Source organism: Microtus oregoni, unplaced genomic scaffold, assembly GCF_018167655.1.
Source record: "Microtus oregoni isolate MIOR12 unplaced genomic scaffold, Mior012 000018F_ref0000195, whole genome shotgun sequence".
Classification (NCBI taxonomy): Eukaryota; Metazoa; Chordata; class Mammalia; order Rodentia; family Cricetidae; genus Microtus; species Microtus oregoni.
In genome coordinates, this window is record NW_024543077.1 from 28,945,012 (window position 1) to 28,958,348 (window position 13,337).

A 13,337-nucleotide genomic window follows, 5' to 3' on the forward strand; every position below is an offset into this window, starting at 1 on the left:
ATCTGTGGGACAGGAAATTGCTCCACCCGCCTAGCACAGTGCACCGTACAAGTCACACAGTGTGCTGGAAGAAAAAGGGAAAGTTCCTAGGAGTGCAAGAAGACGACATTGATTGCTTTAGTAGCCAGCGGCCAGTGCTATTAAATGCATGTATTCTCAGATCTGGAGAAGTTCTCTGTTGGGGTGAATGGATTGGACAGGAACGAGTATTCTGTCTCTTTAAGCACACTGTACCCCCCTATGGGTGGTGCTCTAGCCACTCAGGACTCACTAGCCAATCAGCACTCCAGGTGACCTGCCAGTCAGAAGCAGTGCAGGTCTCTTCCTGGCAGCCGCCTTCAGTCTTGGTTTGAAGAGGAGCTGGCGCCAGTGGATTCCCGTTCTCGGGTGCAGTTGCTGTTGCAGGGAGACGATGAGCTGAGAACTTTGGGAAAATGGAGAAGCACAACATGGTGAGTGAGGGAAAGCTGTCTCCTGATGGGGAGGAGCAGAGGGCGAGGTGCGGAAAACACTATGTTGTTACCTCCACGGGTCTGGGTGGGAACCTGCCGCCACATTCCCTGTATTGTGAAGTCCCTCATGGTCCCTGGTAACTCATGGGCCTAGGGGAAGGCTTCTGAATAACTTTGCTCTGTGGCTTCATCTGCTTAGAGTATTGGGAGCAGGAAGCTGCGTGTACAAACACCTTCCTAGTCAATTTCAACAGGGTTCCTGCATTCATGGAAACAAGTTGCCAAACTCAGAGAAGCCTCGTTTCTCCAGTACCTTCTCGATATTGAGCACTTTGCATTTAAGCTTTAAATATAATCTGAATTTATATTTAAATTTGTGGACGTTATCAAAGGCATCTCACATGTCGTGTAGCTCTCCACTACTGTGTCATAATGTAGAAGAGTAGAATTGGTGATACAATAGATTGACCAATGCTTAAAAAATAACTCAGTCTCACAAAGTAGAATTTATCAGAGGGAGAAATGCGTCTAAAACACCCAAACTGTGAGTCTATGCTAATGAGGGCTGGTAGAGTTTAGAATGCCCAGGTATACATTGTTTATCAGGATTGTCCATATATTTGACTCCAAACCATTTCAAAGAAGCCATCACTGAGTTAAAAATAAAAAGTCACTGCTGGGTGCTGGCGGTGCACACCTTTAATTCCAATACTCTTGAGGCAGAGGAAGGTGGATTTCTGTGAGTTCAAGGCCAGCCTGATCTACAAGAGTGAGTTCCAGGACAGGCTCCAAAGCTACAAAGAAACCCTGTCTTGAAACAAAAAAAAATCACTAGACCCAACCAAATATCAAAAAATAGACCTGTTAACAAGCTGCTCTAGGAGACATTACAGGTCACAACCAACCTTAAGACCTGGCATGCCATAAAGTTCCAGTTTTCTTTTTGAGAGAGGCATAGTTCTGTCAGAAGAGCAATATTACCGGGTGACATATATTTGAAATGTAAAACACTGTTGTGTGAATGACTGGCCTGATCAATCAAGGCTTTCCTTTAGGACCTCACGCAGGGAGGAGGGACATTATTGCTGACCTAGTAACAGCCTGGGACATAAGCCTGTGAGTTTCCCTAAGGAACTGATGTATTGATACTAAAACAGAGCTCCTTTTCGAAAACCAGGAATGTGTATTGGAGAGCCCATAATGGTTTGGTGCCCAGGCCTTTGTGGAGGGGTTGCTTCAGATCTTGACAACTCAACCTTTCCCACCATATGGAGCTATGGTTCTCAGTATCGAGGCCATTCTGGATGTAGCAAAGATTTTGAAATACCCTGTATACCCTTTGTGTAGAATTGTTGGACTAGCCTCTCCCTAAATTTGTCTCATTGTATCATAGTTTCTGCTGACTTCATGTAATTCTTTCATTTCCCCCTAGGAAGTAATAGACCAGGCTGGCTTTGAACTCACAGAGAGGCACAGGGTTCTTCTCCCTGTGTCTTGGGATTAAAGGTATAAGCCACCACCACCTGGCAAGATGCTATTTTTCTTTTTTCCTTTTTTTTTTTTTATTGGTTTTTCAAGTTTCTCTGTAGCTTTGGAGCCCTTCCCGGAACAAGCTTTTATAGACTAGGCTGGCCTTGAACTCACAGAGATCTGCTGGCAGGAATTAAAGGCGTGCCCCACCACTGCTCAACTAAGATGCTATTTTTCTTAAGAAGCTTACTAGGCTGGGACTTATCTTCTGCAACACCTCCCCACCCTATCTTTTTTATCTTTTACTTGTCCAGTCCAGTCTTTCTCCTCCCTTGTGATCTTCACCTTAGAACCCTGTCAGTGAAGAATGACCTGCTGTAACAGGTCACGGGCATACTTAAGAAAATATTCTGAGAATATTTTTGCCTATATATTTAGACTGGCATATTGCCTGTTCCTATTTCAATTGTTCAGAGTATAATCTGGACCATTATCCTAAGGGATACTTATGACTAACATCATATATTTAATGCAAATATCTATTTAACCTCTGTCCCTTGAGCTTTGGACAGAGATCATTGCATAACATCATTAAAGATACTATTTTTTATTAATCTCCTAAGTGTGTGATGTGATTTCTCAGTGGGAAGGCATATTAATTCTAGAAGAGCTGCATTTCTGTCCCGATAGAAATATTGCTTCTGAGACAACTTCTGTTATGTTGACTCAGGTGGCTTTGGTCCCTCTTTGTTGCTTTCCTGGGCAACCTTGAGTGTCCTCTATTTTACACCTTCAAAGTTCTTACGTGACTGTACCAACTCACAGTAATAAAATTATGTATTTGCTGGGTAGTGGTTATGCATGCCTTTAATCCAAGCACTCGGGAGGCAGATGCATGCAGATCTCTGTGAGTTTGAAGCCAGGCTGGTATACAAGAGCTAGTTCCAGGACAGTCAGCAAAGCTACAGAGATATCCTGTCTCAAAAAAAAAAAAAACCAATAAAATAAAATAATGCATTTGAGGCATATAGTTGACTGCCCAATGCAGTTGCAGGAAAAGGATTTGCATATGGAGCATTTCTTCTCTCCTCAGACCACAATAGGAAGAATCGACTATTGTGTGCACTGCAGGGGCAAAGCATAGGCAATCAGCTGTTGGAGCAACCGCTGTGGAAAAGGGCCTGACTGTGGTAGCAGGAGAGGTTTGTAATTGCCCAGCATGTGTAAATTAATGTCATTTGAATGTATACAGACCACATTGTGTGGGTGTTCAGAATAGGAAGGTTATCTTGAGTCAAGAAACATTGATTTTGCAATTAGACAACCATCCTCTGCAAATATGATCGATCTTTTTTTATTGATATTTATTGAGCTCTACAATTTTCTTTGCTTCACTCCCTGCCTCTCCATTCCCCACTTCAACTCTCTCCCAAGGTCCACATGCACCCAGTTTACTCAGGAGATCTTGTCTTTTTATACTTTATACTTCCCATGTAGATTAGAGCTCTGTAAGTCTCTCTTAGCATCCTCGTTTTTGTCTAAGATCTAGGACTTGTGGTCTGTAGGCTGGCTTTCTTTGCTTTGTGATTTAAAACCACTTATGAGTGAGTACATGTGATAATTGTCTTTTTGGGTCTGGGTTACCTCATGCAAAATAATGTTTGCAAGTTCTATCCATTTCCCTGCAAGTTTCAAGATGTCATTATTTTTTCTGCTGTGTAGCACTCCATGGTGTAAATGTACCACATTTTTCTTATCCATTCTTCAGTTGAGCAGCATTTAGGTTGTTTCCAGGTTCTGGCTAGGACAAAGCTGCTATGAACATAGTTGAGCACATGTCCTTGTGGCACGATTGAGCATCCTTTGGATATATACCCCAAAGTGGTATTACTTGGTCTTGAGAAAGGTAGTTTCCTAATTTTCTGAGAAATTGCCACACTGACATCTAAAGGGCTGCACCAGCTTGCATTCATACCAGCAATGCAGAAATGTTCCCTTTTCCCCACAACCTCTCCAGCATAAGTTGTCATCAGTATTTTTGATCTTAGCCATATATTCAGGTGTCAGTTATAATCTCAGAGTTGTTTTGATTTGCATATCTCTGATGACTAAGGATATTGAATATTTCCTTAAGTGTCTTTCAGCAATTTTAGATTCCTCTGTTGAGTTCTCTGTTTTGGTCTTTACTCCCTTTTATATTGAATTATGTGTTCTTTTGATGTCCAATTTCTTTTTTTTTTTTAAACTTTTTTTATATTTATTTATTTATTATGTATACAATAGTCTGTGTGTATGCCTGAAGGCCAGAAGAGGGCGCCAGACCTCTTTACAGACGGTTGTGAGCCACCCTGTGGTTGCTGGGAATTGAACTCAGGACCTTTGGAAGAGCAGGCAATGCTCTTAACCACTGAGCCATCTCTCCAGCCCTGATGTCCAATTTCTTGAGTTCCTTGTATATTTTAAAGATCAGAACTCTGACTGATGTGGGGTTAGTGATGATCTTTTTCTATTCTGTAGGCTGTCATTTTGTCTTGTTGACCGTGTCCTTTGCTTTACAATAGCTTTTCAGTTTCACAGGTCCCATTTAATTGTTTCTCTCAGTGTCTGTGCTGCTGGGGTTATATTTAGGAAGTGCTTCCCTGTGCCAATGCCTTCAAGAGTACTTCCCACTTTCTCTTCTATAAGTTTCAGTATGGCTGGCTTCATATTGAGGTCTTTGATCCATTTGGACTTGAGTTTTGTGCATGGTGATAGATATGGGTCTATTTTCATTTTTCTACATCTTGATATCCAGTTATGCCAGCACCACTTGTTAACTATGATTTCTTTTTTTTCCATTTGATATTTTTTTGGTTCCCTGTCAAAAATCAGGTGTTCAAAGATGTGTGGGTTGATATCTGGGTCTTCTGTTCGGTTCCATTGTTCCTCCTGTCTGTTCTTATGCCAATACCAGGCTGTTTTCAGTATTGTAGCTCTGTAGTAAAAATTGAAGTCAGAGATTGTGATGCTTCCAGAAGTTCTTTTATTGTATACGATTGTTTTGGCTTTCCTGGTTTTTTTTGTTTTTTTTTTCATATGAATTTGAATACCATTCTATTGAAGTCTTTGAAGAATTTTTCTAGGATTTTGATGAGCATTGTATTCAGTCTGTAATTTGGTAAGAAATTTAATTTGGTAAGAAATATGAGGCAGAGGCAGGCGGATCTCTGTGAGTTCGAGACCAGCCTGGTCTACAAGAGCTAGTTCCAGGATGGGGTCCAAACCCACAGAGAAACCCTGTCTCAAAAAACCAAAAAAAAAAAAAAAAAGAAATATGATCAATCTTGCTTGACAGAGTTATGTCGACTTGGAGATTTGCAAAACAGGCCATTTCCTAACTCTATGTGTCTGGTTACAGATCTCAGAAATCAACATATGTATATGGGCACCATCAATCTATCTCTTGTTAATGACATCCCCTCTCCTAGGGAAGAGACTACTCTTTTTTAAAGTCAATATAGAAAATTTTATTTAATCTTAAAAGTGCACTTTTTTTTGGTATTTTGAGAAAGGATTTTTTTGTAGTTTTGGAGCCTGTCCTAGAACTAGCTCTTGTAGACCTGGTTGGCCTCCAACTAACAATGATCTGCCTGCTTCTGCTTCCTGAGTGCTGGGATTAAAGGCCTGAGTCACACTGCCCATCTAAAAGTGCATTATTATCACCACTTTAAAAATCACTTTTTGGTATCAGTTTCAAATACCTTCTTTCTTTTTCCTTTTTTTTTTTTTTTTTTTTTTTTTGATTTTCGAGAGAGGGTTTCTCCATAGCTTTTGGAGAAAAAAAAAAGCTTTTTTAAATTGGTATTTATTGAGCTCTACAATTTTCTTATTGTAGTTTTTTGTTTTGTTCTGTTTTTTTTTGTTTGTTTTGGTTTTTTGAGACGCAGTTTCTCTGTGTAGCTTTGGAGCCTGTTACTGGGTCTTGAGAAAGGTAGTTTCCTAATTTTCTGAGAAATTGCCACCCTGACATCTAAAGGGGCTGCATCAGCTTGCATTCATTCCAGCAATGTAGAAGTGTTCCCTTTTCCCCAAAACCTCTCCAGCATAAGTTGTCATCAGTATTTTTGATCTTAGCCATATATTCAGGTGTCAGTTATAATCTCAGAGTTGTTTTGATTTGCATTTCTCTGATGACTAAGGATATTGAATATTTCCTTAAGTGTCTTTCAGCCATTTTAGATTCCTCTGTTGAGTTCTCTGTTTAGGTCTTTACTCCATTTTTTATTGAATGATGTGTTCTTTTGGTGTCCAATTTGTTGAGTTCTTTGTATATTCTAAAGATCAGACCTCTGACTGATGTGGGGATAGTGATGATCTTTTACTATTCTGTAGGCTGTCACTTTGTCTTGTTGACGATGTCCTTTGCTTTACAGAAGCTTTTCAGTTTCAAGAGGTCCCATTTAATTGTTTCTCTCAGTGTCTGTGCTGCTGGGGTTATATTTAGGAAGTGGTTCCCTGTGCCAATGCCTTCAAGAGTACTTCCCACTTTCTCTTCTATAAGTTTCAGTATGGCTGGCTTCATGTTGAGGTCTTTGATCTATTTGGACTTGAGTTTTGTGCATGGTGATAGATATGGGTCTATTTTCATTTTTCTACATGTTGATATCCAGTTATGCCAGCACCACTTGTTAACTATGCTTTCTTTTTTTTCCATTTGATATTTTTTTGGTTCCCTGTCAAAAATCAGGTGTTCAAAGATGTGTGGGTTGATATCTGGGTCTTCTGTTCGGTTCCATTGTTCCTCCTGTCTGTTCTTATGCCAATACCAGGCTGTTTTCAGTATTGTAGCTCTGTAGTAAAGATTGAAGTCAGGGATTGTGATGCTTCCAGAAGTTCTTTTATTGTACACGATTGTTTTGGTTTTCCTGGGTTTTTTTTGTTTTTTTTTCATATGAATTTGAATACCATTCTTTTGAAATCTTTGAAGAAATTTTCTGGGATTTTGATGAGCATTGTATTCAATCTGTAATTTGGTAAGAAATTCAATTTGGTAAGAAATATGATCAATCTTGCTTGACAGAGTTATGTCGACTTGGAGATTTGCAAAACAGGCCATTTCCTAACTCTATGTGTCAGGTTACAGATCTCAGAAGTCAACATATGTATATGGGCACCATCAATCTATCTCTTGTTAATGACATCCCCTCTCCTAGGGATGAGCCACACTGCCCATCTAAAAGTGCATTATTATCATCACTTTAAAAAACACTTTTTGGGGCCTGTCGGTGGTATGGCACGCCTTTAAACCCAGCACTCGGGACGCAGAGGCAGGTGGATCTCTGTGAGTTTGAGACCAGCCTGGTCTACAAGAGCTAGTTCCAGGACAGGCTCTAAAACCACAGAGAAACCCTGTCTCGAAAAAAAAAAAAAAAGAAAAAAAGAAAAAGAAAAAAAAAAACACTTTTTGGTATCAGTTTCAAATACTTTCTTTTTTTTTTTTGAATTTTCGAGACTGGGTTTCTCCATAGCTTTTGGTGCTTGTCCTGGTACTAGCTCTTGTAGACCAGGCTAGCCTCAGACTCACAGAGATCCGCTTGCCTCTGCCTCCCGAGTGCTGGGATTAAAGGCGTGCGACACCACAGCCCGGCTCAAATACTTTCTTTTATTGTATTGCTCCTCTTATCTCTATGTGTTTCTGTTATCCAATGTTTCTAAGTCATTAATAGTTTCATTTCATTTCTTTCAAGTTATGTTGATTTCTATGTCGATCAACGTCTCCTATACTTTAGGCTTGCCTCATGCTGTGTAATTGAGAATTATTTTGCTGGGCGGTCGTGGCACATACCTTTAATCCCTGCACTCAAAAGGCAGAGGCAGGCAGATCTCTGGGAGTTCGAGACTAGCCTGGTCTACAAGAGCTAGTTCCAGGACAGTCACCAAATCTACAGCGAAACCCTGTCTCGAAAAAAAAAATTGAGAATTATTTTGAACACCTAATTCTGCCTCTCCTGCCCAGTTCTGGGAGGACAGTCCTGCAACTCTTCCCAGGTTTGTCCTTCACTAGTCAGTTAGAAAGAAAAATAGAGCAGTTAATGAGTGTCTGTTGATCTTTCTGACTTTTACTGGGGACATAGAAATATAGAGGGATTGTTATAAGAATTGAACTCATTGACCAACTTTGAAACTGGTGGAGACATGGTACAGGAAGTGAGAGGTTAGCCTGAGGGTGAGAGCTTTCCTCTTTCAACTGAGATTACTTATGTGGAATCAGTTAGTCAGTTGTGATGCTGTATTATTATCCTGATTGACCATTGTTTGCAATCCACAGACAATGGCAATCTGGGTATGGACTGACCTTATCTTGAAACCTAATGTGTGATATTTACAGTAGTTTATCCAAAATAGATGATCTGGGTAAAATGTTGTGTCCCTGCTTAACAGGACCATTACTTTTGTGGAATAAGATCTTCATCTTTAGGGAAAATACATGAGAAATATATATTGTGCTCTAATACAAATCCCTAATCTCTGGAGCACAGGGTCATAAAGCCTGTTTCAACTTTTCAAAATAATTTTTGAGATTAAAAGTACAACATATTCACATTGTCTTTGCTCCCTCCAAGCCCTAACATGATCCTGATTGTTTTCTAATTCATGGTCTGTTTTTGTCTAACAACAGTTACAAAATAAACACAGTCACACAGGAAGAGTGATTACTTTATGAATGTGACCTGTGTTTGTCTGCAGGATTTCCCATCTCTGAGGCAGTGGGATGGCTGCACTGGAAAGTGAGTGTACAATGGAATGTGCACAGAAAGGACCCTGTGCTTTGGATGAGAAACAGGATGTGCTGTAGGAGAGTAGAATAAGGTGTACTAAATACAGTCTTTCTAAACTAGGTCCCTGTCTGCTGGGCTGGGAGGGCAGAACTGGAAGGACTGTGCTGTCTGAGTCATTTGATCTTTGATAGAGGAGCTGCTCATATTGTGAGGCTCAGCTGGGTGGCCCTAGCCTGTGAGGAATTCTGGGAAGGGTTCGAAATCAGGAGTACTAGTGGCAGACAGGTTGTGGGTTCTTTCCATAATTCTATTCTGCCTCTGCTGTAAGGAGTAGTAAGGAAGATCACAAGCTATACCGTGGTGAGTGTTGGGTGTTCAGATCTGTTGAACTGTCATTTCTGCTATGACTTGGACTGATCATGAACAAGACTGTAGTCATGTTGGTCCATGTGGTTCATGTTGGCAGTGGCCCTTATCCTCTGAGCCTCCCTGTATATGAATTTATTGGGGAAGGGGAGACTCTGGAAATTCAGGATATGATGCTGATTGTCCAGAGTATACACGTGGACACTGCTCTTGGTGTGCAGTGGGAAGAGAGATAAGAAAACTGAAGATCTAGATTCCAGAAGTTGTCAGTATTGCATTCCAATTTCAGATTTGTGTTATAAAGATTACAAATAGTTTAGGAACTGGAAGGAAGGGATGATATTGATCTTCTAGCGATGCATGATTAGAATGCTTTTAATGTAATCCTGCCACTAGCTGCAAAGGTGTGATCCAGTGAAGCTTATTTCCAGAGGACAAAAGACTTTCTAATCTGCAGACTTTTCTCAGGAGTGCATAGTGTTGGGCAGGTAGATAGAGCATAATTCACATCTTGGACCATAATCCATGTAGGAGAAAATAAATTTTAATTTTTTTATTTATTTATTTTTATTTTATTTTATTTTTATTTTATTATTATTTGGGGGGGGGGTTGAGACAGGGTTTCTCTGTGGCTTTGGAGCCTATCCTGGAACTAGCTCTGTAGACCAGGCTGTTCTCGAACTCACAGAGATCCACCTGCCTCTGCCTCCCGAGTGCTGGGATTAAAGGCGTGCACCACCATTGCCATGCGAGAAAATAAATTTTAAATCATATTTCTTTCTTTCCATAGACAAGTTTATTTATGACACAGTTTTTAAAAAACCCCATGCTTTTTTTTTTGTTTGTTTGTTTTTTGAGACGGTTTCTCTGTGGATTTGGACCCTATCCTGGAACTAACTCTTGTAGAACAGGCCGGTCTCAAACTCACAGAGATCCGCCTGCCTCTGCCTCCCGAATGCTGGGATTTAAGGCGTGCACCACCACCGCCCAGCCTAAACCCCATTTCTTTTAAATGAGTTTAAAAAAATAAACAAAATCCAGCTTCCTCCTCCTTGAACAACAACGACAACAAAAATACACTGCAAAACTTCCCAAAACAAAGTAGTGTATTTCCTCAAGGGTAAGTGTAATTCACTCTGAATCCACTGGGAATGAGTTTTTTTCTGTACAAAAACCTGCAAAGAAAGACACTCAAGACAGAAAAAGAAAAAAAAAAGCAAACAATAGTTCACCAGACAATCTTGAGGAGCAGGAGCCCCTAGGAAAGAAAGGCAGACTTTGCCTAGAACTGAAAGGACAGGAGAAGGCAGGCAGCGTCTGCAAAAGGCAGGGAGAAGATGAGGGAAGGAAACAAGCTGAACAGATTGGTGCCCTTCCAGAGCTCTGGTTGAAAAAATGCCCTCCTACCACCCATGCCCACCTACCCTTGAGCAGGCCCAAAAGAGTGAAGTAGAGCAGGCAAACAGTGAGCAGGTTGCACATTTGAAAAGTGTCTATATTGAATCTCCAGAGGGAACATGTCACCACTGCCCCAGTCCCTGCGCCTGACCTACTACACAGAGTAGGTCCCTCCTCAGTTAGTTATGGGATTCTCCCCTTTCCATAGTATATCTTTTTTAAAAAATATTTTTCCATCTTCTGTTTTTCTTTCTTTTCTTTTAACTCTTTTTTTTTTTTGATCCCAGAATCAAGACTGGGAGCTGTTGTAATTGGCAGTTCATGCACGGTATTGGGCACATTGGAAACCCATCTGTTGTGCTAATGGGAATCACCTTAATCTGTCTCCCTCTAAACAGGGAATCATCTAAAGCCAGAGAAGTCCTCACTGACTCTTTGTCTAAGAATTCTACATAGGCAAATCCTTTGGCAGGACCACTGAATTTGGCACAGACTGTAGTAACAGGGTTGACTGAACCACAGCCATGAAAGTGAGCTTCCAGCTCTTCTGCTGTTGCACCATAGTCCACATTGCTAACATAGATGGAACTGGCATCAGCCTCCATCTTCTCCTCAAGAGATGAGATCACTGAGCCAGCATTACCTGGGGTTGTACTTTTATTAATCTGCTTCTCTACTTCATTTTGTAGCTCCTTTAACTTCTCATCCTCTTCCTCTATCTCCCTGACTCCCTGAAGCTTTGACCACTTCTAGCTCTGGGCCCTCAATGATGCTATCCCTGGGGTTCACCTTAAGTAGTCCTGGCTCTTCCTCCTTCTCCTGCCTGCCAGGGACTCCCCAGGTGTGCCCAGAAACTGTAGAGGGGGGCACAGGACCAGTGCTCTTTGGGAAGGCTGTTCCCATGGTCCCCTGCACCCCTGGCTCTCCCTCTCAGGCTCCCCATAGGCCCCCGGCCCAATGCTCAGGCACGAATCTCCAACCACCTGCTTTCCCCACTACTCCTTAAATCATTTTTCTAGGTTGTTTGGGATTGGGCATCAGTGGAGCAGCATATATCTGAAATCAGAAGAAAGCACAAAGGGCTAGAGAGCCATCACAAGAGATCGCCTCTGTTTGCAAAGAGAGCAACTATATCATGAGGTTTCTGTCTTTGGAAGACATATGAGTAATTGGAGGTCAGGAACAACAGTTTTTTGTTTTTTGTTTTTTGTTTTTTTTTTAAAGGTTTATTTATTTATTTATTAGGTATACAGGGTTCTTCCTGCACATATCCCTGCGGGCCAGAAGAGGGCACCAGATCTCATTATAGATGGTTGGGAGCCACCATGTGGTTGCTGGGAATTAAACTCAGAACCTCTGGAAGAACAGTGTTCTTAACCTCTGAGCCATCTCTCCAGCGCAGAAACAAGTTTTTTTTTTTTTTTTTTTTTTTTCGAGATACGGTTTCTCTGTGGCTTTGGAGCCTGTTCTGGAACAAGCTTTTTAGACCAGGCTGGCCTCAAACTCACAGAGATCCGCCTGTCTCTGCCTCCAGAGAGCTGGGATTAAAGGCGTGTGCCACCACCGCCCAGCCAGAAACAACAGTTTAAGTGTTACTTTGATATAACTTTTTGAAAGTTGTGCAGTTTGTGTTTATTATTTTCTTTTTTTTAAAGATTTATTTATTTATTATGCATACAACATTCTGCCTCCATGTATGCCCACATGCCAAAGGAGGGTGCCAGATCTCATTATAGATGTTTGTGAGCCACCAAGTCTTGCTGGGAATTGAACTCATGGAAGAGCAGCCAATGCTCTTAACCTCTGAGCCATCTCTCCAGCCCAGTGTTTATTTAATTTCTGTACACATATAATCAAAGGTAGCTGAGTAACATTGGTCAAGATCACACTTTTCCTTGCCTGAGTTTGCTTTGGTCTTTTGATTAAAAGTTGACTATATATTTCTGCATCTGCTTTTGCCTTTTTATATCCTTCCCCTTAATGCTTTCAGAAAAATTGTGCACATTTTTTAATTTATATTTAATTGTGGAAAGTATAGAAGTCATTATACATGATTTTTATACTACTTTTTCTGTAATCTGACTGTAATCTAAATATATTATTAGTTATCTTTAAAATAATGGACCTTCATCAATTTTATTCAGAAAATTTCTAATTTCATCAGGTCATTATTGTTTTTTGGAAAGTTTATGTTAAAAGACTGCTTTTATTCATCTTTGATGCCTGCTTCTTTCTATTTCCTGGCATTTCTATGTTTTCCAGTTGTTGCTTTCTTCATGTTTGAATCTTTGCTACTTAAGTGTTGGTATAATCAATACATAATCCCTTGAGCTTTCTGAGTGTTTCCACTGTGAATATTGAGTTATTATCAATTGTCCAGTTATAAATTGTTGGGCAAAGCTATTTGTATTCATTTAATGGTAAAAACTTATCATACACATAATCATAATTTTTATAGATCGTCTTCATAAGGGTCATCTTTTTCTTTTTTTATGTTTTGTTTTTCTTGTTTTATTAATCTGAGAAAGACTTGACTTACTGGACTTTTATGTGTCTGGGCAGGTGGCTCAGCACATATTCTTTTTGTGTATGACCTGAATTCAGATACCTACATGCTAGTTGATCGGTTAATTGTTGAAGCCCGTGTGGGTCCAACACAGATAATTATTTTCCCTAACTGGACTGGAATGGAGTCACGAGGAATGATCAGATGCAATTTACAGGGTCATCCTTGTAGGGCAAGATCTCTCGAAGATCTCTTTTCGTTTATTATTGAGTGGGAAAACACATTAGGCTGTCTCCTAGGCAACCAGGTGAATGAGCTTTTAGTCAGGTCCTCACCTAAGTGTATGCTAGCAGTCTAGCAGGCCATCAATTAGCATCTGTATAAGAC

At 40.5% G+C, this 13,337-nt stretch overlaps 1 pseudogene; it reads right to left on the bottom strand.

Moving 5' to 3' along the window:
- Positions 1–717: 717 nt before the first annotated feature.
- On the bottom strand, positions 718–11,347 carry LOC121458794 (annotated as a pseudogene).
- Between the last annotated feature and the right edge of the window lie 1,990 nt (positions 11,348–13,337).